Source organism: Equus caballus, chromosome 19 (assembly GCF_041296265.1).
Source record: "Equus caballus isolate H_3958 breed thoroughbred chromosome 19, TB-T2T, whole genome shotgun sequence".
NCBI lineage: Eukaryota > Metazoa > Chordata > Mammalia > Perissodactyla > Equidae > Equus > Equus caballus.
In genome coordinates this window covers 26,006,317-26,032,101 of record NC_091702.1, presented here as the reverse complement: position 1 = coordinate 26,032,101, position 25,785 = coordinate 26,006,317, and the positions used below count along the sequence as shown (strand labels likewise).

At 35.7% G+C, this 25,785-nt stretch overlaps 1 long non-coding RNA gene across 1 annotated transcript; it reads right to left on the bottom strand.

Moving 5' to 3' along the window:
• Positions 1 to 968: 968 nt before the first annotated feature.
• LOC106781977 (uncharacterized) lies at positions 969 to 18,106 on the bottom strand. Its single transcript, XR_001378794.3, has 3 exons — positions 17,967 to 18,106; positions 1,741 to 1,922; positions 969 to 1,153 (listed from the first exon to the last, which is right to left on the bottom strand). It is a non-coding gene; the product is annotated as an uncharacterized lncRNA (long non-coding RNA).
• Between the last annotated feature and the right edge of the window lie 7,679 nt (positions 18,107 to 25,785).

Below are 25,785 nucleotides of genomic sequence, written 5' to 3'. Positions count from 1 at the left end.
ACTTGTGTTAGGTGACTTTGTGGAAGATTCAAGGAAGCAGGGCTTTACTTTAGATGTTGTCAGGAAGTGGAGACAATTCTACAACTGAGAATCTAATAAATATTATCTGTAAGGTAGGAGGAATAAATTGAGGCTAAAGATGTAACTGATGCAAAAGCAACAGTCACTCTTATTAGTCAGGATGGGGATGTTGGTTATTTTTGTGGCTTACATAATGATTATATTGTCTGTGTTCAGCTATGATTATGGAATGATTTTATTTTTGTTTGTTTTTTGTTGTTGTTGTTTGTTTTTTGAGGAAGATTAGCCCTGAGCTAACTGCTGCCAATCCTCCTCTTTTTGCTGAGGAAGCCTGGCCCTGAGCTCACATCATGCCCATCTTCCTCTACTTTATACGTGGAATGCCTACCACAGCATGGCTTGCCAAGTAGTGCCATGTCCGCACCCAGGGTCCCAACCGGCGAACCCCGGGCTGCTGAAGTGGAACGTGCGCACTTAACCGCTGCGCCACCGGGCTGGCCCTGGAATGATTTTATTTCAGTCTTACCTCATAGAGATCACAGAGTAGACTTGTCTGATGTTGGTGTTCTGTGAAAGTGTTTATGTTCAACAGAAGAAAACCAAGGCCCAGCTGTGAGTGCCAGGCCAACTCCCATATGTCAGGGGTTGCTTTTCCTTTTCTCATTGTCACTATATGAAAGGCAGAACAGTAGAGGGACAAGAATCCTGCACTGATATTCATAAGACTTGGATTACCATCACCTTCTGTCATTGATGTGCCCTTAAATACATAAACTAAAATTTCTGGGTCTTAGTGTTTAATTTAGCTCAGGTAAAATTTTTGGGTCTAGCTCTGTAAAATGAGAGGGTTAGATATGATGCTTTGTAAAGTTCTTCCCATTTCTCACATTCTATAAATGAGAATTTTGCTTTAAAGCTAACAGAATTCCATTCTGAAATGTTGAGTAAGAGGAAATCATCAGGGAGTTTTATTTATTATTTCTTTAGATATAAGCTCTATAGTAAGGATAAAGGTCTTATGCTCTGTTTATACTTTCCTGAATCTCTGGGAATAAATCCACGAACAAAGCTGTCTCTTATTTCATCCTTCCCAACAATGCCAATAATGATACTTCCATTTTATTGAGTGACTCTGAAAATAAGAAAATTTACTTTATTTCCTTTTAATAGGAAAGATGATGTATTACAAATAATTCTTTCCATTCCCTTCCTTCCTGTACTATCTCAAATCAATATGTTTTATGGGAAATATTTTATTTAGCATATTTTATGGCTGAGTTTATAATAAGACAGAAAATCTTCAGAATTTGAGGATTATATTCATCATTAAGGTCCATGTTTTTGTCTTTCTCTTACGTGTAACTACTCGTTGCTGATAGTGCCTCACATTTTTGCAATTAATCCTTTTAAAATATTTCACACCTAGGTCATCCAAAAGGAGAATAGGCATTTTATTTGTTTGTTTTTGCCTTGTCTGTCCACGAAAGTTCTGCTGTCTGTCGAAAGTTCATTGGTTATCTCTTATGTCTTTCCTAACTGATACTTTCCTATGTTATGGTCTGAAATATTTTTAGCAGCCAACATGTCTTTACGTGTGTTACGGTCTTCTTTGCATGATCCTCTAAATACACAGTCTGAGATGCAAGTCAGATTATGTTTCCTCTACCATGTGTAAATCCTTTATAAATGGCTCAATCAGTGACTAGAGCAACGTGTTACCTGCCTGCCTGGTGTAAGAGCCTTTCCAAGTTGACAGATGGCCCTGCTTCATCTCTCTGCTCCCGGGACAGTTTCTAGGAGAATCGTAGGCTGGGTGTTCACAGAGACAGTGAGGATTTGGCCTGGTAGGTAACCAGTGACATTCTGCTTAGATTTATCTTTTTTCTTTTAACTTATGAAAACTGTCAAAAAAGGGGATAGAAGTTTCACTTAAAATTCTTTGATGAAAGAAACACAGCAGCATGTGATAAATTGGTTACAAATATATTAGAAAAGGAAATATAAAGTTTAGCATTTGATTTATTGTGTAAAAGTTTTTGCTAATTTTTCAGCACCTCTGTTTTAGCCAGCCTCTTTTATAGGATAAGTTAGCAATAAAGCAGAATTTGAGGATTATATAAACATAGAAGATTTATATGAGATGTGGTGGCATTTATCTTTTGGAATTTATGGTCTGCTTCCTGGAAAAATCCTTCTGTATTGTTTTTAGCCTCAAGTGCATTATCAGCTCATGAGTGATCCTGGCATTACAAGGAATCAAAGATGCACATGAAAGTCCCTTCAAAGAGCTAACCATATAGCTGGAGAGAGAAAATGTCAAACATGAAAAATTATAAAAACTACAACTTTTCTAAAAGGAAACGACCATATAGGCAACATCATGTTTACAATAATATATGGATTTTCTGAGATAATCCCCCTTCATGGAATTTTATTCTTTTCTTAAAGTGACATAGTATGTGTAGAATTCAATGTCTATATCTTTGCCACAATTTCGATAAAAATCAGGGGAAAAAAATCTGAGCATGTGACTGGCTTCTCCATTTTAGAACGTGATCACACACACACACAAACATACACACACAAAGTCATAATTAAAGATAAACATACTCATATATAAATGATTTCATAGAAAATGGTGAGATTTGAAGCACATTTTAAATAGTGAAGAAAATTAAAGTAGGAAGGTGAGAACAGAGAGCTTTTGAAGGAGAAGAACTAAATAGATGAAGGCACAGAATGAGGAGACTTTGTCCTAAATATGGAGGATGGTGAGAAGACAAGTCTAGAAGGAGCAAGGGTGTGTGAGGGAGAAACCAGAAGTGAAGTTTTGTAGGTGATACAGTGTTGGTGTTTGGAGGGCCTTCAAAGCTGAGTTTTAATTTTACAAGATAAGTATTACCTTGTCATGTTTTTCATTATCAGAATGTTTTTACTATGAGGAAAAAAGTTTTTCCTCATCTGCTGGAGGAAATGTGGATTGTATGAATTTCAATATACAAGCTAGGAGCCAGCATAGCAAAGTAGGCGCAGGAGAAAATTTTGAATTTGAGAATTTTAGTTTAAGTTATCAGGAGAAATTTACTTAAGTACTCTAAGTCTCAACTTTCTTTTCTGTGAAATCTGGGTTACAGTAATAATGCTGCCTTCTTATGGTATAATGTTCAAATAAAAGAATACATGTGAAACTAACTCATAAAGTTATAACAATATTTATTCTGCATAGTTATTTACTTTTCAATTAAAAACACTAAAAACCTAAGTATGATTTGATAAGGGCCTGGACAGTGGAGGTGACATACAAAACAAATGGTTGCATCTGTAGAAATATCATTTTTCTTTGTCATGGTGTATAACTTCCAGCTTCTTTCCAATTCTTTCACGGTTTTGGTCAAATAGAGCTGCTCCCAGCTGCACACTGGCTTAGTGATCTACAGCTGTTGAAAACCGTCAGGCCAAAGCTTTACCACTCTCTTTAACTGCAGTTTAGGGAGGCATTAGATGTAATGGGAGGATCTGGTGACTGAAGGGCATCAGGGAGAGAGAAGCATCAAAACCAGCTCTTTTCTTATTTATAATTCCAGAATGATGCTGCTATTGAAGGAAAATCATGTTGTAGGACAGAGAAGCAGTTTGTGTGGTAAAAATGAAGGAGTTCATTTTTGAACAAGATGTGCTCGACTTGGGACATACTGAGAGTTTTGTTGCTAGTGGCCATCTAAGTGAAGACCATCTGTAGTTCATTCCACATATAGCCTTATCGTGAAATAGAGTGGGCTGGCCTGTGCACAGATTTTGAAGGAAGACAAAGAAGAGTAAAAGGGAGACAGGAAGGGATATCGAGAGTGGTAAAAACTAAAACGAAACAAGAAATGCAATCTTAAAGAAAGGAAGTTTTAAAAAGAGAAAATGGTCAAGGTAACATTGTTCAAGGAAAATGCGGACTGAGCATATCTGGTTAGAAAAATTTCATTTTAAAAGAGCAGTTTCAATCTTCAGAAGAGGACTGGGAACTGAAGATTCCCAAAAGTTCCAAGGAAAACAGAATGGACAACACTAGGATGGCTCAATGTGAAGAAAAATTGGCCCAGGAATGTGAGGAAACGGGGAAATCTGTGTGGCAAGGCGGAGAGCTTCTTCTCCATGTGTGTTGTGTCATGTGTTTTGTGTGGGAAAGGCAATAGTGATTGAGGGTCTCAGTCAAAACTAAGTTGGGTACTTGATAGAGGAACTTGGAGAGAGAAAATAGGTAGGGATAACGATTTTAGGAACAGTTCAGTGGCTGTTTGCATGCTGTGAAGTCAAAAGCTATGATTCTCAGCAGAGAGAGGGCCCTGCCCCCTTAAGGAAATGGGTCAGTATCTCAGAAGCAGTTTTTCAGCTCCCAGAGTTTCTATAATGGTCCCTGAACACCGTGCGCACCGCAATAGAAAAACCACTTTATATAGTTTTTTAAAATGTTCGTGGGAAAAATATGGTGCCTATGAAGCATATAGAGGCTTAAAAAGTTTTGAGAAACCACTAGAAGGTCAGCAAGTTTAAAAATCTGTGAGATGAAGTCCATGAACAGACATTGACATGGAAATTTTTGTGTAGAAAGGCGATACGATACAGCAAAGGAGTTCTGAGATTAGAAAGATCTGGGGGGCCAGCCCCGTGGCCAAGTGGTTAAGTCCGCATGCTCTGCTGCAGGCAGCTCAGTGTTTCATCGGTTCGAATCCTGGGCACGGACATGGCACCACTCATCAAGCCACGCTGAGGCAGCGTCCCACATGCCACAACTAGAAGGACCCACAACAAAGAATATACAACTATGTACTGGGGGGCTTTGGGGAGAAAAAGGAAAAGAATAAAATCTTTAAAAAAAAAAAAAAAGAAAGATCTGGATTGAATTCTTCATTTGGAACATATCCCAAAATCTACTTATTTCTTCACCCCTTAAAGGAGATAGTGATATCTGCCTTTATAACGAGAGTTTTCTGAGGATTTAATAAGACAATATATGTCAAAATGCATGTGCATGCTAAAGCATGGTACAAATTAAAATATTAGAATTTTTTTTATTATTGTAGTTGTCATTATCTAGATGATAGCAGATGAAAGACTCAAGTCAAATTTGAAGACCTTGGTATTTTAAAAGTAATTTACCTGAAGAAGACAGTAATGGACTCAACAACTAGAATTAAAATGAAGACATAAGGATTTGGAGAAGACATAAGGATTATTAGTCAGGAAGTTCTATTTTGGACCAAGCAACAGACTTATTCTCCCTGCCACTGAGCAGAGAGATGAAAGCTGACATTCATTGGCAAAGACTTTCTGGTCTATAATATTTTCAGGAATGAGCCACATTTGCGTCAGAGCACACAACTAGAGATAAAAGGAGAGTTAAGACATAATAATAAGAAGTATATATTCTTTTACATATATTACTATATTTGATGTATTAAAATACTGTTGAGTAATACTGCTGTTATCCCCATTTTACACATGAGGAAACTGATGGCAAAGATATTAAATCTTGGTCCCAGTTTGTCACACAGAAGTATATGTTAGTTCTCTAATTCCAGTCTCATTTGCTTAGGAAAAATAACCTATGGTCTTTCCAATATTCCTCTGGAGACTTAAATTTTAGATGAGATTGCATTTACATGGATTTCAGTTTTTTCTTTTGTAACTGAGCTGAAAAGGGCTGCTTTTTGGTGGAGGCAGATGAAAGCTCCCAGGAGCGCTTTCTCTTGGAGGGGACAAGTGCCTTTCCCTTATTTCTTTCATTTGAGAAATGTCTGAAGCAACAGTTGCAGTCGGCTGAAAAGCTACTGGAATTTGAAAACTTGACTTTTTCTTTCTTTCTTTCCTTTATTTATTTATTTATTTTTTTAAAACAACTACTTGACCCTCTTTGGGAATCTGTGGGCCAAACACCCAGTGTCGTAACCCCTTCCTCCGTCCTGCTGAGCTGACAGTGCATTGTTGCTGTGTGGATTTTGTGAAGCTGTGTGTGAAGTCTCTGCCTCATTGCAGCAGGACTGCACTCTCCCACCGATGTGTGGAGTAAGCTGTGGTGTAGTTTTTTGAGCACAGAATAAACATGTTGCAGCAGAAAAAAAAATGAATCAAAAATTCTACAGGGTAGAGCTGAGATTCTTGAATACTTCTGTGGCTTTTTTAAAGTTATTTTGCTTCAAATGTGTGTTTAATCCAACTCTGGATTTATTTGAACACATGAGATTTTCCTATGCTCAGGACATCTTGATAATTTGCGGCAGCTGGTCAGTATATCACTTTCTTTCTCCTTAAATTGTTCTTGATTGGATGTACTAAATATACTGTTGAGTCCTGCTGCTGGGCTCTGGAAGTAAGAGTCAAGGAAGGAAGAATAGTGGCAGGATCTCTCTCTTCTATCTGTATATTTGATAATAATAATTGTGATATTTTTAAACAGAATATCCCTAAGGCATAAAAAAATTCATTTAAACTTTAGAGAATTCTTCATATTTGAAAAGGAGTCTAAGGAAAAAAGTTCAATATCCAGACAACTTCCTAGACTGAAATAAGAGATTGAATGAAAAGACAATACTAGGTAATAGAATAATATATATTAAAATATGTTCTCTCAGTGACCAAATGAGTTGTGTAGACAGATTTCATAAGTTCTTATACAAAAGAATTAAATCTGGGCTTCTATGTGTTATTTGAATCATTTGGTAACCAATTCAATTAAGATGAAAACATTTCAAAACATTTTTAGTTCTAATTAAAAAATCCTGTTCTCTTAAAGATTTTAGATACATTTATGTCATCACCAATATTACTTAAACAGTTTTATTATATATTCACTTCATATTTACTCGATAGCAGATCTACCAGGAATTTCCATAATTGAGTTTTTACTTGCAAAATACACTTTTAATTTCTGCTAACTCAGAAATAAGTGAATGAGTGACAGAGGAATATGCCCTTGCAGGTAGGAAGCAATATCGTTAATTTCCCGCAAAGGAACAGTCAACCATGCCAAAAATGGCTAAATAATTAAAATGGAAAGATAGAGAATGGGCACAGCTATTGTAAGTAATTTGCCAAGTGAGTTTCATTGTCAAAAGCCGTTTTCTTGGAGTTAACCAAGAAAACTGGTTGTTTTTGAAGATCTTGATAAATGGCCAAATAACCAAATATAACAAAAATATATAGTTTTATAGCTCTGCTAGAATGTTTTTTGGATTCAAGTGACAAAAAGCCTCTCTGATTCCTCCTCTCCTAAATTCATATCCAAGGGGCTGTGAATTTCTAGAAATAAAGAGAAGCAATTCTTTTATTTTCTATTTTTTGTCACTATAGACATCTCAATCAAATTAGCCACTGAAATATTAACTGATCATCTATTGAGGACATGATAGTTCGACCAGAAGAATATAAACCAACTAAGAAACTACAAAGGCTGAAAGAATTAAGGACTCTTCCAAATGCCTTCTACTCCTAAATTCTACTAATTCATTTGTGTTTACTAATGAGCTTTGATAATAATAATAACTCAAAAATGTAAGATAAAAGAGCTCATTTTTCATTGACTTGCTTTATTTTCCTTAGGAATATATGTTACATATATACACATAATGTATATACACATAATGAGTATATACATGATATGCATTATACAGTAATATTATTTAGACTATTATAATATTATTTAGAATGTTATAAATATATATTTATGTATACACACATTTATACATATATAATTTCAAATAATATTGCTAACTGTAAAAAATTGTACACTGTGTTTCTTGAAAAATAAAGTTGTTCAGACTGCTGGCGTTGCTAATGCTTCATTGCCGTTGTGGCTGTGGTTATCAGTTTTCACTGAAATCCCTCATGAAAGAAGGAGAGCCCAGCATAAAAAGAAGGGCCACATAAAGGTCCTTCTTTCTCCCTGTTGGGTCATCTACTCAAACTATGTTTCCTTTCTTCTACCTTCAACTACCACCAACAGTGGACGTGAGATTCAACGTTTTTTCTCTTTTATTGCCCTGCTCAAAAGTAGGTGGAGGCAGAATGGGGAGGGTGCAAGTGCCCCTCTTTCTAATTTCTAACATATAGTAACTGCCTCACCCACCCACATACCACAGATGCACATTATATAACAGAACCTCAGAAGGAAAAGATACAAAATAAAACAAAATATATTTGTAACTCAGAAATGTGATAAAACATGCACTTTTATAGTACATGAGAAAAGACTAAACAAAATTTGAAATACAGGGAAGACTTTTAGTCTTCTGCAGTATCAAAACTGGATTTTATAGTTGTTATTTAGATAGAAGGGAAAAAACAAAGATAAGCCAAAGTAATTTATCACGGCAGATAGCGTGCTGTTGCCTACCCCAACCCTTGGAGTAACTCCATATGCTACCACACCTGCAGTTACCTGTGTGCCAACCCTGTAGTCATTCTCTTGCTCTCCCCACTCCCCGACTCCACCTCTGAGTAGATAGGCCACTTTTTTAACTTGTGGGAATGGTGCTCACTTCGCCAGTAGAAGTTGCCTTTCTTCAATGTCTTCGCGACATTGGATATGCCTTCACAGAACTGTCTACTAAGCATCAAACAGAAAATGTGTGAATAATTTTCACTTATGGTATATCACTAGGTGGAGAATTTCTTGGGCATGAGTTATTCATGTTTGTATCTCTATTATATAGTATAGCACCTGGCACTCCTCTTCTTGTTTAATGACTCTTCTCCCAACCCATTTAAAATGTACCTATAAAAACAATGCAGGTATCAGTGTTTTAAAATGATCCAATTACAAGTAAAATTCAATTAAATAAATTTATAATTGTAGTTCAATATAAGCTGATACTAGTAGGTAACTAGTTCTTATCAAAAAACAAAACAATACTAATTAAGTAATGCCTAATGAACTAATAAACTAAAACAGCACTCTTTAACTTAATGTTTTTTTAATTGTATAGTTTCACTTAATGCAATCTGCTGTTGATCAAACACAGATTTAGTATTTGGTTAATTTCATATTTTCATGAAAAATGTGAGAGAGATATATATACATTCAGTCAACAAATATATATAACATTTAATATGATACTGATTCATTGTTTTATGTAATATTAACTTGATTAAATATTAATTTTAATAATTTTGTATTCCATTTACATCATTATTATAAACAATCTAATTATTTGAGCAAATATCTATTTTGAATAATATTTCTTAAAGGACATTTTAGGTAATAAATATAAAAAAATGACTGAGAAGATAACTTGAATGAAGCTTAAAAGGCTTGAAGAAATTTAGCATTGAAACTGTATCTCTCCTAATTCATTTGAAAAAAGAAAAAGGATACCAGGTTTGTCATCTAAAAAGAGTCATTTTTCAAATAGAGTAGAAGACAATGCTTCACCTGAAATCCCAGTTTTTCACTTTACAAAGCCATCTGTTGAGTCTCCCCAACCCATTTAGTAAAAATAAGATTATATTAAACATTATTGAACTTAATTGCCCTGACCTGTTGCACACAGAAAGCTAGAGGATTTAATTAGCACAAATACTCTTGATTGTGGAAAAAGGCAAATAAATAGTTATTGTACACCTGTTGTTTTTGCCAGGTGCTCACACCTGTTTTTTCATCTTTTCAAAACAACTTTGCAAAACGTGTATTATTTTACACATAAAAATAAAACATCTGAAATTTAGTAAGAGTTTATGATTTGCTTAATGTCACAAAGCTATTAAATAGCAAATCTATTGTCAAATCTGTCTTTCTGGCTATAAAGTCTGACTCCTTGTATAATATACTACATCTTCCTAAAGTAGTTAATCATATACTTTCTTGAAATCTTATTTAACTTTCTTGTATGTGTTGGTCTCTCAAGTGGGCTGTAAGATCCTCAATAATATGAAGCTCAGGATTCTGAAGGAACGAACTTTGAAGGATGGGATTTGAATTTTAATTTTGTCAGTTACTGGCAAGTAGGAAGTCTCTATGAACCTGATTTTACTGACACATAAAATGGGATTATGATATTACCCTGATGAATTTGTGAATATTAGTGAATATGAGTATTTAACTTCATATCTAACAGATATTTATTGCCAATGAAGACCAATTCTTTTCTTATTTCTTATACACACTTCATTTTATTTTTATTTCTCAATGGATCTATTACCGTACTGAGAATTGGTAAAAATAAACCAAAATTATTAAGTACATACTATGTACTAGATACCTTTGAGGGTTTGTCTCTTATTTAAACCCTCATCACAATCCTGTGAGACATTGACTTGACCCGGGGTTTAGTTTGCTTCTCTTCTAGAACTTTCTATTTTTCCTAGCTATTTGCTCTTACCTATGGTGTTCATAGCTTTAAATAAACTTTTAGATATCCTGAGTTCCAGATTTTGTGTATTCAATGCCTTACTTGAAATTGCCACTTGAATGTCTAATTGATATATCAAAAATAACACATCTGACACAAAATTCTTCGTCTCTGGGTCTGTAACCTAAACTTACCTCAGCCTTTGCCAAACTCAGTAAATTATACTTCCATCCACCTACTTATTCAGGCAAAAACCTAAGAGTCATTATGATTCTTTCCTTTTACTCATGATCCCACACAATCCTACCCAATAGCAACTCTTATTGGCCTCCTCGCAAAATGTATACCTCAGTTCAACCACTTCTCTTTACTTCTATTATCATCCAGAGCTGATCACCTCTGATCTGTATAACTATAATAGTCTGTTCCTTCTCATCGCACACTTATTACCACAAGAGCCAGAAGGATCTTTTAAAGATGTAAAGTACCTGATCTCGCTCTGATAGCTGCCCACTGAAAAAGAAAACTCCAGACTTCTTATGCTGCCCTACCCCTCCCTGTATGACATGGTTTCTGCCTAATTTTCCTCCTTACTATATTCCAGCCACACTATTTTGGGGGGAGTTTCTTGAATAACCAAGCTCATTTCTGCCTTCCAAATGTGATACTTGCTACTATCTTTAACTTGAACACTCTCCAGCTGTTCCCTCCAGCTCTTTATAGATCAAGGTTTCCTCGTACAGTGCAGGTCTCAACTCCATTTTATATCGTTAGTGAGTCCTCTCGCCATGACACCATCAAGTGTGTGGCTTCCCTGAGGCCATTTCTAAGAGTATTCTTTTTTTTTTTATTCATAGCATTTATTACTATTGGGTTATCTATTTTTTCACTTGTTTATGTTATTTGAATGTAAAATAACATCCAGTTTATGACTGCAAAGATCTTTTATGTCTTATTCACTGCTATATTGCCAAGTGCCTAGTACATACTGGTTCTCAATGAATATTTATTGAACAAGTGATGGTATCTTCATGGTATCTTATTCTTCATCATGTTTACTTGTCACCTCAACTGGAATAGGTACAGCCACGCTTGCGACATTGCTCAGCTTCAAGGCTGTGTTGTATACCCTGCCCCCTGGAGGTGTGTAATGAGACAGCTCTGGCAATGATTGTGGAAGAATCTCATCTTTGCCATAGTACATTGCATAGTTTGCTGTGATTTTTCTTTTATTTTCAACTATGCCCTCCAAGATTCCTGCCCAGTGATCACACTTGTCAAATGTGGTTGTTATTTTCTGGAATAATTATTTTCAGGTTCTGTGTCATGTAGGGAGGGCACAGGAAAGAGAAATCTATCATGATCCATGTAGAAGCAAAACGTTGTTTCCAGAATTGAACAGAGGCAAATTTTTGAACTGAAAGCACTTCATTCCTCTGAAGAAAAGTCTTCAAATGACAAAATGGGGCAGAATGGAAGCTGAGTTACTGTCTAAAGATGACTTTCATTTGGTCTAATTATTCAGCGATTACTATATTGCTTTAAGGCACTCCCAAAACACAGCTATGCAGTTTGGCATAAATTCTGATCAAACCAGGGAGAAGAAAGGAGAGAGATATCTTCTGTCATGAGTTCTTAGAGCTTTGCCTCACTTTGCCATTCCTAACTAGAATCAGTCACTTTCTCTCTGAACTCCAATGACAATTAATTTCTACCTTTCTATACTACAGCTTATCGCATTTCATATTGTGGGATGGTTGGTTGTTCACGTCTTCCATATAACCTCGTCAAGGGGCGGATCTGAGGGTTATTTTTCTATTTCTCATGGATGTTAATAATAGACCATGGCAGTTACGTTTTAAAGTTTGTTAATAAAAATAACTAAAATTGCTATTTTTATGTGTTCATGAGACATTTGTTAAGCAATTTCCAAAAATTATCTGTTGGCAGGAAAAAAAAACAAAGAGAGAGGAAGGAAGGAGAGGAAAGATGAAGGAAAGGCTCCTAGTTAGAGTTACTTTTTAGACAAGAGGCTTTGATCTAAGGAATTTAGCTAAGAGCTGAGTTTTTCTCCTCGTATTTTCAAATCTTTCATTTATTTTAAGTTCACCAGAGGTAGGAATGCCAAGTATCCAGACACCAAATAACAGCTTTCATCAAAAAGGTGACAGCTTGCTCCAATGTTTAGGCAATTAAAAGATCTATCTGGAAGGCACTGCTTTTGCCAACATGAAAGTCTTCTCCCTCGGTGACCCTGCCACACATTCCAACCCCCGACATGTGTCCCATTGATCTCTTCAGAGAGCAGCAATTTATTCCATGTGTCTCTTGGGCAAAACATATTCCTAGCTCATTTGTGAAATTGCATGTTTTCTAACAAGCTTCTTTGCTTTCCATATTCAAAGGAAGTGAATTTGCTTCTTAATAGTTCAGTATACTGTGAATCCAAGTTTTCTCTAGCCAGTATTTGCTACAACTCTCTAGTGTCTCTCAGGGTGACCTGTGTGACCTTGGATAAGTCTTTCAGCCTCAATTTTCTCTCTTTTAAATGCAAATAATAATTTTGCTGCTTATTGCCTTTTTGGGATACTAGTAAAAGGAAAGGGAAGTGAAATAGAATATTGCAAAAGTCAGAAATGTGAATGTAACGTCCTAGAAGAAAATAGTGTTAAACAGGTAGCCTCCTTCAGGGACACTGCATTTTACTGACAAATCCTCAGTATTGTAGCTTGTGCAGAGCCAGTGTCTTCACCTCAATTGTTTGGAAGGAAGACAGGAATAAAGCATCTAGGAAAGAATATAGGAAAGTAGAGTGCCAAAAAAAACAATCAGAATATTTGCATTATTTTTCCCTCTCTCAAGAGTAAAGATAAAGCAAGAATTTTACACATCTTTAATCTGGGATATAGCAAAGCACAAAAAGAGTTAGGAAAAACTCAAGTTAAATACAAAACAGAAAGGAAGGAAGGGAGGGAGGGAAGAAGGAAGGAAGAAATTCCTAAATTCATTCTGGATTTGTTTTTATCTTCTTTGTTTTCCTATCCTTTTGTTTTTCTTTTTTTTTTTGGTAAAGAAGATTGACCCTGAGCTAAGCTAATCTGTTGCCAGTCTTCCTCTATTTTGCATGTGGGACACTGCCACAGCATGGCTTGGTGAGTGGTGTGTAGGTCCATGCCCAGGATCCAAACCTGCGAACCCTGGGCCACAGAAGAGGAGCATGCAAACCTAACTACAACGCCACCAGGCCAGCCCCCACCATCGTAATTTTTATTCCATAATTATTACTGAGTAATTATTTGGCTAGGAGCAAAGAAACAAAGGAAAAAATGTTCACCAGTTGTAAAATAGCTTTGACGACAAGATGTAGACTTCCAAATTGTATACTTTTTCCAATGTATTTTCTATAGATTATCTGAAAAATCTCTTGTATTATTTCTTGTTCAATCTGCATCTAAAGAAAATAATATATCTTTGAATTATATTTTTCTAAAGTAATGAGAGTTTCAAGGAATTTGAAGGTGTTGTAGCACATAAAGAATTTTCACATATAGGTTCAGAAAGACTGGCTCTGGTTTAATGCCCGGAAAATGGCCTAAACCACCCAATTTACATCAACACTTAGTTGTTCCTTTTGTTAGATTTACCAGTTGGACAGGTAGGAGAGCAACACAGTTGCAATAAGGAAGAATACTTCTAAATTCTTGACTTCTAAGATATATATTATTTTAGCATGAGAAGATATTTCATTTTCATATTCAATAATTTGCTTCAATTCACATTTTTTTATCGGAGTGGTTTTGATTTTAGGAAAGATTAATTTAAAAAATGAAAATCAATCACTTGGGTTTAATGAGATTTCTTGAAGTGATTTTGTTTTTTCCTACTGATGAGTTACAGGCAGATTACATCCTCCCAAAGGCAATCTCTTTCAGTTTATCAGTGCAAGTATCTGTAGGACTTGAAAAGAAAAAAAGACAGACCCCTAATTAAATAAAGAAATCCATGCAACTAAAAATGAATAGTTTCTTAGGAAATTTTTGTGACCAATAGAACCAAAAATGGTATTAGTAAGGATGCTCAGAAAGGATTCAACTATCCTAAGCATAATTTCAGAGGGAAAAGAACTCCATATATTCTGCTCTCCTAGACTAAGGTACTAGGGACTTCATAACTCTGTTCTCCTGGGTTCCTGCTGAATGATCTGTTTCCCGTGCTCTTGGAAATCAAAAGCCTGCTTAGACCAGGAGTTAAAAAGCTGATATTTTACTTCTTATTACCTTTTGTGTTTCAATTTATCTTTGTTTATCTTTAAATGAAAAGGACACGTCTTCTTTGGTGTCAGGCTACATCAAAACTAACAACTTCCCAATTCGGGGAGAGGCGAGATCCATCTCAAAAGGCATGTGGTACGACAGGAGAAAAGGTGACAAGTTCAGCATGCATTTTTAAGCACTCTCTGGTTTAGAAGGATGCTAATGGAATAAAAAGATCAAAAACTCCCTGAAGTTAAGTTCAGAAAGAATGAGAGAAAAAGATATTCTTAAAATCAACGCTTTCTTTGATTAACAGAAAGTAGAATATTAATTTCAGTTATTGTGTAGTATTAAAATGATAAATATATATTACAACTTATTCATCTTTGCTGGGAAATAGGGTAGTATAATAAGGATGGCATTAGTGAAGTTAATTCTTGTTGGTTTGTTATTATATACTCTGTTCTTCATTGGGCAGCTATCTATCGAGTGTTTACTGTAAGAATAATAATAACTGATGTTTATTGTATGCTCACTATGTTCCAGGCATTGTTCTAAACATAATTTTTGTTAATTGACTCATTCCATCCTCTTAATAGTCTGTGAGATGGATACGTTTTTTAACACCGTTTTTTCAGATAAAGAAACTGAGGCAGAAAATATAGTTAATGATGGAACCTGAATTCTAATCCAAGCAATCTAGCCCCAAAGTCTACCACATGTTTTGTTATAGGAATAATGATAGATGATATATTGGCTCTGCTTTCAAACAGTCTAAGCTCTAGAAAGGAGGAATGGGGGTTTGCTAATGTGTAGTACCCAGCAGAAAACCTCAAAGGATACAGAAGAGGTGACAGCAAGCAGATGTCAAAGATAATGTTGCCTTCAGGGGGCATACATTCTCCCCAAGGATAAGGAAGGGAATGTCAACAAATACAAATATATAAACACTTAAGCCATGGAATGTGTTAGATTTTATGTTAGCATTATGGAGCAATCATAGTGGAAGCACAGGGGAGAATGTAGCCAATCTTGTAGCAGGTATAGAAAAGAGTAGAAAAAGGTTTCCTAGTCTTGAAAGAAGAGTAAGTGATTCCCAGTTGACTGAGAGAGTAAAGGCACATAGGCAATGGGAAAAGTCAAGAAAAATGACTTCTAAGAAGAAATTAACAAGTCTGATGGAGCACGAGATGGCCAGGCATTTCTGAGAATAGCAGGAATTTCAATTTACTGGAGCACAGAAGGTGGGGTAGACATCTATTTCAATGCAGAACCTCAATCTGTGGAAAAGAAGATCACTAAGGGAAAGAAATAGATGAAGTGCTGTTTACATTTCCTCTATGAAAATCCTCAGCCAATCACAAACTCTTTCTATAAAAGGAGGGGGGGTAGTTAAAACATGACTCCTTAATAATAGACACTACTATGGAATTATTTATTCATTCATTCAGCCATTTAGTCTTTCCAAACTACTAAGGATCACTCACTACGCTCAAGGCAGTGTGCTAGAAAGCTTAAGACATACAAAGGTGGACGATGAGTTGGATCTGTCCTGTAGACACTCAAAGCCTTGTGGGCACAGCTATGGCATACTGGCCAGCATCCATTCTGATTGATTGGTACCCATGCAGAACTGCTTGTTAAGTATTTTGAATATCAGTCCTGCTCAAAGGCAAGTTGGCTTATACAGTAGTGTACTTCATACACTAACTTGTCCATAAATGTCTGATGGCTGATTGCACATTTTTAAGAATTATGTGAATCAGTTGTTAAACACAACCATTATTCAAAATTAAATAACATAAACTTACAATTAAACGCTATATTAGAAAGAAAGAAAATACTCAAAACTCATTACTTTAAAAAAATGTTTTACTATTATCTATGCTCTCGAAGTTATTGTTCATATTTACTATGTTTCTCTTTCCAACTTCATATTAAGGGATCAAGTCTAAAAATAACCATAATAGGAATATTTATATAATGGAAATCATCAAATCTATAACTCAGGAATTTTTTCTTTCCTGGGTATCTGGTTGGTAAACATTTACTAGCACACCACTGCTCATTCATAACATAACCGTACAAAGTGTATCACTATGTATTCTAACCAGCCCCAAGTGGGGTTTGTCAGTACCCCAACCCATCCTCAGAAAGGAGAAGCTCATGCTCCCCATCCATTTACTAGTAACATCAGCAAGTCTAGCATAATGTTTGCTGCCCACCCTGCGGTAAATTCTACGTTTTCTAGCACAATAATTTTTAACCTTGGTTGCACACTGGAATTGCCTAAAGAGCTTAAAAATTTTTTCAATACCTGGGCCTATCTCTGACCATCTGAATTAGATTATCTATCAGTGAGAAGTGGGCATCCATATTTGAAAAATATGTATATTCCCAAAGTGATTGTAATTGTGCACCCAAGGCTGAGAAACTGCGCCAGAATGTAGAATTAATGTGGGTGCTGCTAGAGTGAGTCATCTCTGTTGTTAGGAGAGAATATATTTCACCTCCCACAAAGTAAGCATGGGGAGAAGCAGGTGGCTGCTAGAAACTGAACCAGAGGTTGTGCTTAAAAAACAGTGGTAAAACCAGGGGCTTTTGTTGATTGTTCCAACATCCTCTTTTCCCCCAGCCAAGAATAATGCTCTTTCACAACAACTTTTTGTTCAATTAGTGCCCACTGATGCCTCCCTAGACCACAGACTAAATAAGGGCAACCAGGTCAGAATTCGTTTCGGTACCTGTTTCCTCAAAGACTTATTATCATCTTTCTCTGCTTCTTTCCAGGGAGTCTATTTTAAACCTTTGAAATATAAAAGAATCTAATTTTAACCCATTCATCAGGACAATGGGCCCCCTTCTCTGGTCCTCCCTTTTCTAAGGAAAGATGCCTTTAGTCGTTCCAAGGTACTTTTCTTTTCTTTTCTCAGGGGAAATGTTTTTGGTGAATCCCAGGAAGCTTTATGGTCTTTTTCTTCTGAAGAAAAATAACACAAACTAATCTCTATAAGGAAAGTTATTTTACAATGTAGAAAATATAAAAGAGTTACATTTATGTGTCTCCATCTCTCTCCACCTTCAAACCACCATTCATTCACCTGTCACACTAGTTTCTTACACATATGTATTTGTACATCACCACTTAAAAAAATCTCTTTCCTTGTGGTGGACAAACTTTAAGGTGACTGTCATGATCCCCACTTCCTGATGTTTACAATTTTATGTAATCTCATCCCCTTGAGTGTCCATGGAAACTGTGACTTGCTTCTAACTGATAGAATGTGCCCAAAGTGATGAGATGCCACTCTCATAATTACATTATGTTATATAAAAGTCCATCTTGCTCACAACTTACTCCAGCCTCTCTCTCTCTCCTTGTGGATTTTGAAGAGGTGAGGGACTGAATGCTGCCAACAACCACCCAGGCAGGGCAGAATCTGCTTCCCTGGTCAAATCTCCCCATGAGAACCCAACCCACTCTGCATATTGACTGTGGTCTTTTGAGACTCTGACCAGAGAATCCAGCTAAGCCACGCCTAGATTTCTGGCCTGTGAGGTCATAAAGAAGCATTCCATTAACCTAGTAAGTTTGTAGTAATTTGTTATGTAACGTATTATACAAAAATAATACAGTCGTGCTTCACTTAACGACAGACACACATTCTGACAAATGCTTGGTTGTGTGAACATCATAGAATGTGCTTACAGAAACCTAGACAGTACAGCCTACTACACACCTAGGCTATATGGCACTAACCTTATGGGACTACCATTGTATATGGGGTCCATCAGTGACTGAAATGTCATTATGAGGTGCATTTCTGTTCTGTCACTTTTAAAATAATTTTTTAACTCTTCAATGTGACATCCAAAGCCTTAAATAATTCATCTCAACATCTCTTTCTAGCTTTCTCTCCCCAGTCAACCGATCCAAGTACCTACAAAAACTCCCGTGCACGTTTATACTTCCATTCCCTTGCTCTTGTTTTTCCCTCTGCTCAGAATGAGCTTCCCACTTTTTGTTTTTTAACATAGAGAGCAACCATTTATCCTTGGAAGCCAAATATAATAGCCACCTCTATGCTATCTATAAAAACACCTACCATCTATTGTCCTCTCAAGGTCAACTTGATTGACTTCTTTTTTGTGTGTTCTTAACATTTTCTCCATAACTCTTTTATAGTGCTTACTATGTTGTATCAGGGTCACTTGTTGTGGGGTGTTTTTTCCTGCTGTATGTGAATTTCCTGAGAATGAGCACTGTGTACTATTTATCTTTACATCCCCAGAACCTGGAATAGTACCTTAACATATAGCTGGCATCCAGAAATCTGTGTTAAATTGAATCAAACTGAATTGATACTCCCATAGGTAAAGAGTTTCAGTGTTTGGCACATCATAGGCACAATCAGTTTTTAAATGAGTTTTCTGTGTGTAATTACTTATATTTTTTAACAACATTATCTAAGCTAGAAAATAATCACTGGGGACAGTGGGCTGCTTTAATGAAATAGGGTCAAATCAGGCTGTAGAAATTACCTAGCGGATTTGCCGAAAACATTAGGGGCTGGAAATTCCATTTCATAATTATATGGTGCTTAGAGGAGAGTTGAATAAATATATGGAATCATAACATTAGGATGCAGAAGAAAATGAGCCAACTAAGAACCTGACAGAGAAATGCATGTAACTGTTTTTAATAAGAAGGCAATATGTTGAGAATCAAGCCAAAGAAATGAAAAGTTCAATTCCAATTAGTAATACAACTCAGCATTCTACAATATACTAGCTACCAAAGTAATTTGGGATTAAGGGTTGGTGACCCATAGAATGACTTGGCAATATGGTAGTATAATATAAATTCATTGTAGGAAGTGAAAGTAGAATCTAGAGGAAAGGATATTAAGTATATTAAGATGCTGGATATAATATTTCAAATCACATAAAGACTGAAGGCTAATGTATTTGAACTACGGGTATTGATCTCTCCAAGGTTTAAGAAGCTTTTCATTGAAAGTAGAAGAAAAGAATGTCACATACACTTGAATATCTGGGTCAATCCTAATTCAAGTGTTGTAAATAATTTATAGCAAATAAGATGAGGTATGGCTAGAAACTCCCAGAATGTTGCCAGTTTTTATTCTCTAAATTTTCAGTCATGTGTTTCCCCAGAATGTCTGTTGGAAGTCCAGTAGCTCTGATTAACATCAGCATAAGATTTGTTGAAATGGAAAACTCTAAAATCCTTGCTGCTTTCCTCAGAGAGGAGTGTCTCTCTGATTTAATCCTGAAATGAACAGAGACTCCTACCTGTTCTGAAGCCTCAGCCAAAACATTCATTTCTGAGTCCTATAACTTGCTGGATGAATCGTCCTGGGCAAGTTTTAAAAATCTTTAAATTTCGGCCTTCTCATATGAAAAAGAATAATGATAACTTCTTGTACTGTGACTATTCATGGACACCTAATATCTTAGTTTGAATATCAACTAAGCCTAACACAGCCTGCTATGTGCTAGATGCTTCAGATATATCTGTTCTTTCTCCTTTCCTTGTCTACTAGATTCTTGAGGGAACTGTATTGAGATTGGGGTTTACTATTAAACTCAAGGTTTATAAAGGTCCTGGCCTCAAATGTTTAGGTTGACTCTACTCTCACGTTTTCCATGCATCCTAGGACTGAGCTGTCTTTTCTTCCATTTCTGCTTACATTTATCTTTTGTGACTAGTGCATTGCATCCTGGGAAAATGCTGTTATTTTGTTAAATTCTCTTTCTGAGTGACTAGAGGGTGGTGGTAAAAAGTTAAACTGAGTTGCAGTATTGTCAATTTTTAGGTCCCATAACTGGCAGCCAAGCTAAAACAAGAAATTCTCTAGGTTCTATTTTTCTTTCTTTCTAGGTCTGTATCTCTCTGCTAAACTTGTGATGTTTTGTAGAAAGCAGACTGGATCAGGAACAATAAAGGATGTTCAAATGCTGCACAATTTGACACTGAGAGTATGGTTCTCATTTGAACTAGTGACCCAGAAGTGACGATTTTGTGTGTGCCAGGAACTCTTTATTTATCATCAAACACAAAATAAAATAACACTAACAGTGTGGGTTCTTCTGTGTGTTTTTTTTTTAACTCCTCAAGGAACAGAAGATAGGGAAGATAGCTGTCAGTTTAATTTTATTTGTTATTTTTAAAACACCACACAGAATGTTAAGTTGAATTTTTTAATTCAAAGAAAAATTTATTTTATTTCAAAGAATTATTTTTTGGAACAGGACAATGATTTTTCCAGGTCCAGTTCTTTCTTATCCTCATTCAAGACAGTCAAATTATAACATAACTCATTTATTTAGCTAACACCGAATTGCTTTACTTAAGATATAGAATTCTTAAAACTTATAAAAATTCAACTAGTTTACCTATGCTATTATGTTTAATCAGCTTTGATTTTATTAACAATTTTAATGGTGTTTTAAATGAATTAAAAATTAATGATAAATTAACGAGAATTAATTATTCTCATTGGTGAGGTTTCTGACACATTCTAGAGTAAAAAAGAAGAGCATGAGGTTCATTTCGCTTGATGTGGCAGCATGAAAAATCCAGAAAGAACACTCACTTTAGATTAAGAAGACCTTGGTTCTTCTGCCTCCACCATTACTGTCTGTGCAATTTTGGTCAACCCACTTCAACTTTGTAAAAACTGACATGTTAATTGCAACCCTGTCTACCTCACATGATTTTTGCAAATATAAAAATATGATATATACAAATACACTTTAAATTTCAATGTGTATAAAATTTAAATGATTATTTTTGTGATTATTTCCAGTTATAGGCTCAAATTACATTCATTATGGTGTATTTTAACAACCAAATTTTTACTTCACAAATTGAAATCTAACTAGATATCTGCAGAGCATGATGGACATTTGGATTTATTTGGTAGATTTATTTGATTTATCTATATAAGTGTACTCGTGATAAGTGCCATTTTTACCATACATTGAAAAAAGATAAAATGTGGGAAGACTATGAAATATTGTATGACATATAACCAACATTTCATATCTGTTGCTTTATTTTCCCTGCCTATTATTTATCTAGCATTTACCCCTCTTATCTGTAAATCCAATATTAATGGTGCATATATGTGTCTCCTGGAGCTAATGGAATGGTGCTAGGGAAACACTATATCCTTCAAATATAATACAATATTGGTACTACTCCAATAATAATAAGATACATTCACATAATGATTTTATAGCATTCAAAGTACTTGAATCTGGTCTTTATAATCACTCTAAATGAAGAAATTGAGACTCAGAAGGTGTATCAGTTATCTAGGGTCAATCAGTTAATTGACAGGCATATTTGATAGATACAGATTGACAACCATGTTTTTAGTCCACCTTTGGATTAGTAAAATCTCAAATATTCATTTATTCCTCTATTGTGGACAGCAAGTCTGAACTATTAACCTAATAAAACATCAGCCAATGTGTTGTACTACGAACTACTGGTGAAGAACATTCACTGAAAGGATGGGTTTTCATAAGCAATCTATGGTATCCATCTTTTCAAGTCACATGTAGCACTTTGAAACTCATTGAGTTTCTTAATAGACATGTGTTGAGAACTTAGAAGTTTGCTACTTTCTTGTTAGGATATAAAGATAATCCATCCTCAAATAATATAATTTAGCTGATTCAAAACAAGAAATATATTGAAACTGCTCAACTCGAGGTGGCATAAGCTAAGTACCAAAATAAATGGTCTAGACAAAAGTACATAGGATGCTATAGATGAAAGCCTGCATCCTTTTTTAGTCTGGCACTTGAAAGAAGATATTCTTGTACATACTTCTATCTATGAGTATGACTAAATTTTTAACAGATTACATCATGCATAAAGTGTATAGAAATTTCAGAAAGCCATCTGTAATTCATCTCTCTTTTTCTCTCTTCCAAGATTCTGTATACACAAGTATATCAGAATTCCATCATTGAAAACCACTGCCTTAGGTGTCTAATTAGGTAGAATGAAAGGTTTTGGAAGGTTTAGTGAAGTAGACAGACTTCATATTGTATAGGATTTAGACGAATTGGAAACACAGTGTGAGATGCTCTACATATAAGATCAGCTTTCACAAAATTGTATGAGTAGTAAGGGTGAGTGCTGACTTGTCCAATATTGATATCTTATAGGATGACCTTTCAGAGAAAGACAGATGGCCTCATAAAGTGAAAAATCTTTTGTCAGTTGAAAATACCCCAGGGAGACTATATGAGTAAGTATGTAAGGCAGTCAACTTGGTGAAATATTGAGCGATCAGATCAGTGCTAGAAACCACTTTTAAGCCATGCCATGTCACCACAACCACAAAGCTTGGAGTGAAGACCTGGTCAAGCCAGAGAAGGGTTAGTTATCCCAGCTATGAATGATGTGTCAACAGAATAGTTATACAAGTGTTGAATTGTCATAAGAGGATTTCTCTCTAGCTCCTGATTACATCAGGAAAGGAGCCGATGCTTCTCTCATTGTAAATTATATGGCTGTAACACCCATCCCTGTTCAATTACCGTATGCTGCCACAGAATGCAATAGGCAACAGGAAACCATGCAACCGCTCAAATCTCATTGAGTTTTCTCCCAATAAATACCATTCTAGGACTGTTACTGGCATTGCCTTGTCATTCATCCTTGTTTGTTTAACTGTAAGTAATAAAAATGGTAGACTTCAAGAATGGATGGGAAATTCATTTTGGAGGACAGATTTGCTGTTTGGCGACACAGAAAAGTTTTCATATAAAGTGACTCAGTAAGTCATTGTTTATTATGAATTTGGGCTACAGGTTCATGTAAGGATCAGCTTGTTGTCACGAATTGTCGTCGTTGGACCTCTCACACACACTTTATTTAACAGCAAACCTTAAGACAGACAATTTCCCTTTCAGTTCTTGTGGGGCGGGGGGGGCAGTGAGGGGTCTTTACGGTGGGATTCCAGCTTTGTAAACGGTATCATTTTGAAGTTACTAAGTAATGTGTACCCTGACCTTTTTCTCCTTTCTCCTACAACTTTAATCTATAAAAACTGAAAAGCTGGTTCACTAAGTCTCTAATATATATCTCTCCCTATGTTCTAGTCTGCTGCTTTGCCCCTCATTGGGTTTCTAATTTAAATCATTATATTTTACATGTGAAAATTTTATTTGGTTAATATTGCAAATCTGCACAATAAAATTTTATCATTTCATGTTTTCTGCCCATATTTTCAAGTTTGTGTTTTATTTCCTTAAATAGTAGTAAGCATAGGTTTTAAAAATACTTGTCTGTACTCTCTGTAGGTCTGATTCTGTTGCCTTGATGGAGGGGTGGCTATTTCTTACTCACGGTGACTAGTTTTTTGGTGCTAAAAGATTTTAGGTACTGGCTACTCAATTTTATTAGACAATTATTTGGGAAAATTCTTTGTGGCCTGGGATCATGGTGGGTTCCTCTAGAGAGCATTTTTTGCTTTTTCCAGGAATTTTGGGCATATCCATCCAGGGACCATATTAAACCCTATTAACACTTCGAGAAGTCTGGGAGTTCATAGATGGTATGAATTCTTTGTAAGTGGTATGGGTTGCAAATCCGTGTGAGGACTGGCTCTCAGAGGTAGGTCTTTTCCACCACTGCTCTCCTCAGCAACCAAGCATATATACTATATGTCTTAATTTCTTACTTATAAGTGAGAATGACAGAAACAGATTTGACAACAAACACAACTAATTCACCGTAGGTATTCAACTCAACTGATACTGGAATCAGTCATTAAGATTTACAAAGTTTGTGAAGTGTGTTGCCTAATCCAGCACGTCAGGTGAGTTGAAGTAAGAGAATTTTTCCTATATTTTAGTTTGGCCAGATTCCAGGGGAACTGAGGTAAAATTACAGGATCGAAGAATGAATAGTTTGATTGGGAAGCAAATCATAAAATACCTGAATTTTCAGGTTAAGAATTATGGATATTATTGAGTTGGTTATGGAAAATCACTAAAGCTTGTATAGTTGTTGTTTTGTTTTGTTTTGTTTTTGAGGAAGACTAGCCCTGAGCTCACATCCCTGCCCATCTTCCTCTACTTTGTATGTGGGACGCCTGTCACAGCATGGCTTAATTAGCACTGCTTAGGTCTGCGTCTGGGATCCAAATGGGCAAACCCTGGCCTGACAGAGCAGAAGGCACGAGCTTAACCGCTACACTACCTGGCTGGCCCCAAAGCTTGTGTAGTTTTTTGTTTTAGTATTGGGGTAAAATGAGAGCTATTCCTAAGATTATTCCACCAACAATGAATAGAAATGTTTTAATTATTTATGGAAATCTGGAGATAAGGCTTAGTAGAGTTCTACTATAGTAAATCAGGTGAGACAGAGTTTGAACTAAGGTAATGATTCTGAGAATGAATAGGGGGAGCCAATATGAGAATCACTGCAGGGCTTGAATAAGGAGACTTAACAAATGCTGGTACCAGGGGAGGGAATGTCAGAGCTAAATAGGATCCATCGTCAGTGACAAACCATGGCTTTAATCACAAAGTGCCACTCAGTCCATCAAAACATCTGTGTTATCAACTTGTCAAGATTAAAGGCAACTCCATGAGACTAAGTGATAATAGATTAACAATTGTTTTGAAGCAATGAATTATTTCTAAAAGTCTGGGAGTAGAAAACATCAAGACAGGATCTATTTTCTGTTTTCCAATGTCATATTTTCATATATATATATATATACATACAAGCATATATATTTCAGCATGAAGATAAACAAAGTCTTTTAATTTGATGTTTATTCCATTTACTTAATTAGCAATTTGTTAGCAAACACTAAGTGTACATAAACATTATGAAATAAAGGGTAGAAGTCTATATGAGGAAAAATCTAGGCAGACACATAAATTTCCTCTATTGCATTTGTAAAGTTTTGAATTGTTATTATGATTGCTTTTACCTCCACTCAACCTGTAAAGAAAAGATTTGGATATACCGATTAAAACTTCTTACAGGATAAAGACGGAGCAAAAAATAACCTTAAAAAAATACCATAAAATTTCTCCCTACTTAGTAAAACAGCTGCTGTTCCTGGCTACTTCAGTTTATGGTTGAATAAAAATTAAATACATGATACCCTGAAGAAAAT